Source organism: Coturnix japonica, chromosome 1 (genome assembly GCF_054131305.1).
Source record: "Coturnix japonica strain WE chromosome 1, WE-NBRP24, whole genome shotgun sequence".
Taxonomy (NCBI): Eukaryota; Metazoa; Chordata; class Aves; order Galliformes; family Phasianidae; genus Coturnix; species Coturnix japonica.
This window is the reverse complement of record NC_140663.1, coordinates 130,531,871-130,537,870: the sequence shown is the minus strand read 5'-3', so window position 1 is coordinate 130,537,870 and position 6,000 is coordinate 130,531,871. Positions and strand designations below refer to the sequence as shown.

The 6,000-nt window shown below is 34.0% G+C and overlaps 1 long non-coding RNA gene across 1 annotated transcript in view; it reads left to right on the top strand.

The window, feature by feature from the left end:
* Positions 1-276: 276 nt before the first annotated feature.
* Positions 277-6,000, top strand: part of LOC146762732 (uncharacterized) — a 45,525-nt gene continuing 39,801 nt past the window's right edge. The window contains exon 1 of the long non-coding RNA XR_014942332.1: positions 277-962. This is a non-coding gene — a long non-coding RNA (uncharacterized LOC146762732). The remainder of the gene's footprint in view (positions 963-6,000) is intronic.

The following is a 6,000-nucleotide window of genomic DNA, read 5'->3' as shown; positions in this document are numbered from 1 at the left end:
ATTAAGGACTTCAGATTAATATAAAATAGAATCTGACATGTTCTTTTTTTTCTTTTTTTTTTAAAGAAAAACAGAATCTGTTTTAAAGGATTGTGATTCAAATCAAGTATACTTGGTCATCCCTCTTATTTTTTTATTTTTTTTTAAATTTATTAAAATGCTTTATTATAGATATACAAAAGGATTAAATGGTTCCTGACAGGTTGTATATTGCTCAATCAACACAAATCTTTAGCATTTCTCTGAATTACAGTTGTAAGAGGCCATGGTTTTTACATTACTGTCTCAAAGTTTGCTGAAATGGACAAGTTCAGGCAAGTCCTGGCCAAGGTTCCAGGACTCCCTTTGTCTGAGACACACAGGAACTAAGGTTTGAGAAATCCCTTTGTTCAAGAGATGGACAAGTCCAGGAGCTACGAAAGAGAGATAAGATGCTGATTAATGGCCCTAAAGTGGTCTTTCTGTGTGGGCCTATCTCAAGGAAGATGGCCATCTCCGAGGAATTCACGACTCTGACCCAAGCCTTCCAGAAATGTCAAAGGCTGGGAAGAAGTAGGATAAAAAGGGCATGTACAAACCCCAAATTTAGGTTTTCTGACACCAGATGCCTCACTACGGAAACAAGGAGGTTTTCTGTCATCAGATGCCTCTCTACGTGAATGCCTGCATGCTGAAGAAGATGCCTGCATGCTGAAGAACCTTTTAGGTAACTGACCTCAGATTCCTCCACCGTCGTCCTACTGCTGCCTACTGTCTCTCCTGGGATTGCTGCTTGAGACTCTGCTCCGTGAGACCTCGCTGCCCTAGACTCTGCTTCTTAAGACCACGGTACTCTGACCGTCTTCTCTGCGCCGCACCGATCTGCTGCTTGCGGCCTGCTACTCTGCTGCTGCTCTCCCCTACGCTTATTTTGCCCCGGACAAACGTAACAACGTGCTACAAGTCGCTGCTGCATCCAGGAGGTGACTATTCCCCGCTTTAATGTAATTCTTGCTCTTTTCTACCTTTTCTATCGCCTACTTTCCCGTCCCCATCACCCTAATTTTAATATTCGTCGCTCTCCCTTCCCCATCCCCTCAGTTGTCTATCATTTCTAATAAACTGGTTGGATCAACATTTGAATGCTCTTCTTCTTAATCTCACACTGGGCTTAACATTATCAAAAGAACCTTTGCCTCACTCCTAAATTGGAGCGAGATACAGTTAACTGCAGTTTCTTGAATCAAAAGCTTTACCCTGTTTTCTAGTTATATATGAATAAGGACTTTGCAAAAGCAGGCCACTTTTGTTTTTGTCTGCTGCATGTTGTTATAAGATAAAAAAATAAAAAATGTGAGTCTGATTAATCTGACATCAGAATGTAGGAGTCATTTCCTGCTGGATCTCAAAAGTGAAATTTGATTGAATGCCTTAAAGACAGCTGTGAGTGAATGGCTTTGGTTGAACAAATATTTAAGAGGGGAAAATCTACTATAGAATATCAAACTGCAGGCATTGTTTGTCTTTTACTGAGACTATGTTCTATTCCATGTATAGTCATAAATTTTTATTTTTATTTGAAACTTATGGTTTTGTATACAAATAACAAAGAGGAAATGTCTACAGAGGAAGAAATTGTAATTACTGTGTAAAGTCTATTAGACATGAGATGATGTGATGTACATTATTGTGTCTTCATCCTAACTATCTATCTTAACTATTAATTTCTAACAGAAAGTTCAGATAAGGAAGGAGGATGTGGTTATCAAGTTAGATGTCTAGTAATCACTACTGGGGGATATAAGGAGGGTACTACTTGTGAGTAGTTGAGAGTTTTTGACTGATGGATTCAGCTGAGTAATTAAGAAGAGTAACAACAGAATACTGATTTGGGGAATAAAATAATGGAAAACTGATGTGCTTCATAATTTATTAGAGTGAGAGGAAAAACAGTGTTGTGAAAAAAAATAATAGATTTTTAGTCTTTTTGTTTTTGATGTGGAAATTATGAAGAATAGGAAATTCACTAGATATATGAGGAATGAAAATATATATGATAGATTACCTCAGAGAAGTGGCCTAGATAAAGGATGATGTCTGATTTCTGATGACACCAGAAAAACAGAATTTAATGTATCTGGTCCTATTATCCTAAGGACGCACACCTTTGAAGGCAACAAGGGAAAGCCACAGCATGTCAGAACAGACTATTCTTTTGTTTACTATGTCTAGTTGGTCTGATGTTCACTTTAGAAACAATAGTTTTTATGGTGCATAGATTGCATAGATATGAGAAGTATATGCTACAGAAAGCTTTCCTTCCATGTCAGCGTTGTCTTGCCAGAAAGAAATCATAAAGTGAAGTCTTTCTATCTCGGCCCTTATTGATTATACATCTAAACAAACAAACAACAAACAAAACAAAACAAAAAACTGAAGTGAATCACAATTTTAAATCAGAAGACTATCTGCTCTTGGGGAATTTCTAAGCAGAGACCAGCACAGTCAATTCACATTGTCCCTCTTGCCAAAAAGTAATCATTCTCCATATACCAGAAAAAAAAATATTGTACTGTGTGTACTTTTAGCATCACTACAAATGCTGAATGTTTCAGTATGGTTTTGATCAACTGAAACAATAAGGTCTATGATTTCATTTTTCTTATCTGAAACAGTCATGAAAATGGAGAAATAAGGGAGGCAAACTGTCTAATTTGCATTAGGAACAGTTTCTTTCATGCTGATGAACAGAAAACTAAACTAAACCTTGAAAGACCATCATGAAAAATGGGGAATTATCCAGACTGTATCCTTCCAAGATATAATAATATACAAATTATAATAATACATGAAAACTTCAACAAAAACCACAACAAACAACCAAACAACAACAGCTGTATTATTTCTGTCACATGGATTTACATGTATGTGTATAAACTGATATTGAAACATTATATTTTCCTTTGTCATTGGAACTCAGACAAGTTTGGATGCAACCTGGATAGAATAATACATTATAATATTATTTGTCATGAGTATGAATCTGCAAGGATAAAGCTCATGTAATCATTTGGAGACATCAACTATACAGACTGCTACCCTCAAGCTTTCCATTCTAGGCTCCCTAAACAACCAACAGACATAAAGAAACTGTGTCAAGGTCTGATGCATCTCCCTGCTAGAGTAAAAAGAACAGGTACTATGTAAAAATTCTGTTTGTTTTGATTTTGTTTTTTGTTTATTTGTTTTTAAGCTGATTTCACTAGTCTTTCTCCCAAAAGATACGATGACCTGTTGATAAAATACTAACAATTCTGTTTGCAGTACAGAGAGGATCTCATTATACTACATACAAATGGACTCTTCAAGTGAGCATCTGACATACTCATAGCCAGTAAGATTCAGCTTATGTGAGAAGAGTTGGTTTTTCCTGGCAGAATTCTAAGTTAACCAGGTTGGCCTGTCAACACCTAGTATGCTAAAAAACTGATTTTATTCCAGAGCATTCTGTTATAACCTGGGCAGATTTCCCAAGGTGCCAGGTGGAAGAGATGGAGAAATGTGGGTGTTGGAAGACTGTAAGCCAAATTGCGTCAAATGTTTCTTTCTGGAAATTTTTATTTATTTATTTATTTATTTATAATCTGGAGAATACTGAAGTTTAAATGGAACTTTCTTGCTTTAAAAATAAATAGATGTTGAGCACCTTAGTTTTCCTCTTAGGAAGCATACATAATTCTTAAAATATAGTAAATTTCTTGTCAGAGAATGGGAAACATGTTTCCTGTTGCTTAAATGCTTTACATGTTTTTTAATGATGAAGAGAAAAATCTTAGTGCTTCTCCCTCTTCCATCTATTCTCAGTCATCACAAATTTAACAGTTCTAGATCACCAGAGTTACTTTCACATATATCATTTTTCTATTTGTACTTGAAATCAGAAAATGGGAAAAGATTGCTATAAAAGTATAAGGGATTGTTTCAAAAGAAATACCTCCTATTTTAGTATATTGACTCACAATGTTGGAGATGGGTGTTGGTAGGACAACAGTAGAAGTTGAACGTTCCCACCAATATTCTGCTACATTTTGTTATAGTGTGATAAATGGCAGAAAAGGCAGTCTGATTAATTGATATCTGACGTGGAAGTGCGTATGAAGCAAAGCAGTGTAACTGAATTTCTCCATGTAGATATAATTGCACCCACTGACATTCAATGTTTGCTGAACACCTATGGAGACGAAACAGTGGATGTCAGTGGAGTGATGTGGTGTATTGTGTGTTACAACAGTGGCAACTGCGAAAATGGAAGATGTCCATGTTCCTGATGGCCAAGCAGATTTTCATGAATGGATCCTTTTCCTTGGCATGTCTTTCCAGCGGCTCTGTCCCATGCTTGTAGTGTTTCATGAAGATGTTTTGACCAAACTGTAGGACACCAAGACTTGCTTTCGCTGAACTTCATTTCATTTGCCTCAGCCTATCCATTAAATATATATATTTTTTAAAAATATAACTATGATACTACATAAGAAAAAATTGTATTTATGCAATATAATAATAAAAAAGCAAAATTATAACTGTAAGAATATCAACAATAGAGCGTAATAAAAAAAAAAATATCCACTCTGTTTCCCAGATGAAGTGTTGAAACAGACAACAAAAAGAATAGTTGAGCTGATAGTATGTGCAGTGTCCAGAATATGATCATATTTTGCTTGAGTCTCTGCCAATGGCCTCTTTATTTAACCATGTTATGCATCCTTTTTTGAAAAGGGATTATAGTTGTTCCTATTATCATTTCTTTACGTGTAGAATAAACTGATGGTGGAGTATTTGTCCAAGTCTATACTCTCTAGTGAAATATTACAAAAAATATTTAGGTCTTAAAACATAACTTAATATGTGAGAACACTGGGTCCAGTTGAGCCCACACTACTCTGATCGCATAATGGAATCAGAATTGAATAACTGATAATTGTACCAAATTCAATATCTATAAATAGAGAAGTGTTTCAAATTTTAAATTTTATTATATTTTTTGTGGTGTGAATAGTTATTCATATTGTCCTTTAAGTTTATTCATTAATTTTCTAATCTGAAATCTACTGATGTCTAGGACCATGATTTTGTTCAGGTGACGTTTTTGCATAAAACCAAAGAATATCCACCATTTAAAATATTTGAAGATCCCAAAACAAGGTCTTAACATAACTATAAGAAGATATCTTTAGATCCTAAATTCTAGAGAAATATTAATTACTGGTTTCGAAGTTCTTACACTAAAAAGATATCTTAAAATCCTTATTTCTAGGATTATATTAATTACTGCTATTGAAACTCTTACACTAAATTCCATTGTCACCACTGTGAAATTTCATGTCTTTAATAATTAATTCAAATCATATAATCCATATTATCTAAATTTTAGTTCAGTACAAAGAAAATCTATTTATCATAATATAATAACTGTTTATTCACATTTTTATAAGTGCAGCTAATTAAATATAAATTTAAACAAAAACTTCACAGGTTTTTGTTTGTTTGTTTGTTTGTTTAATTTTCTTAAACTTTTGTATGAACAAATTGCATTTGGTGCAGGGTCTCGGTAAATGTGTTCCTGCTTTACTATCAGAGTGAAATGATGAGTATGCATATACGTACTTATTTACAATTATTTATTTATTTAAATTCTAAGAAGTTTTTAATTATCACAATATTCATATGCAAAATAGACTTGAAATAATTAGTACACTTTTAAACTACATTTAAAAATAAAGTTTATTTATCTGCTGTTAATTTTAGTTACCACTTAGGAGTAGACCAGAAAGTAGAAGTTACATTTCAATGTTAACTGACTGTTACATGACAAGTAAACAAGTTTAATCGTGTTATTCACCTCATTGACTTTAATGATTCAATAATAGACGTAATAGGCACCTCAGGACCAGATGGCTTAGGGAAAAAAATCCCCATGAACTAGTACTTTTTCATCTCAAGTATCTGATAAATATGTTAACT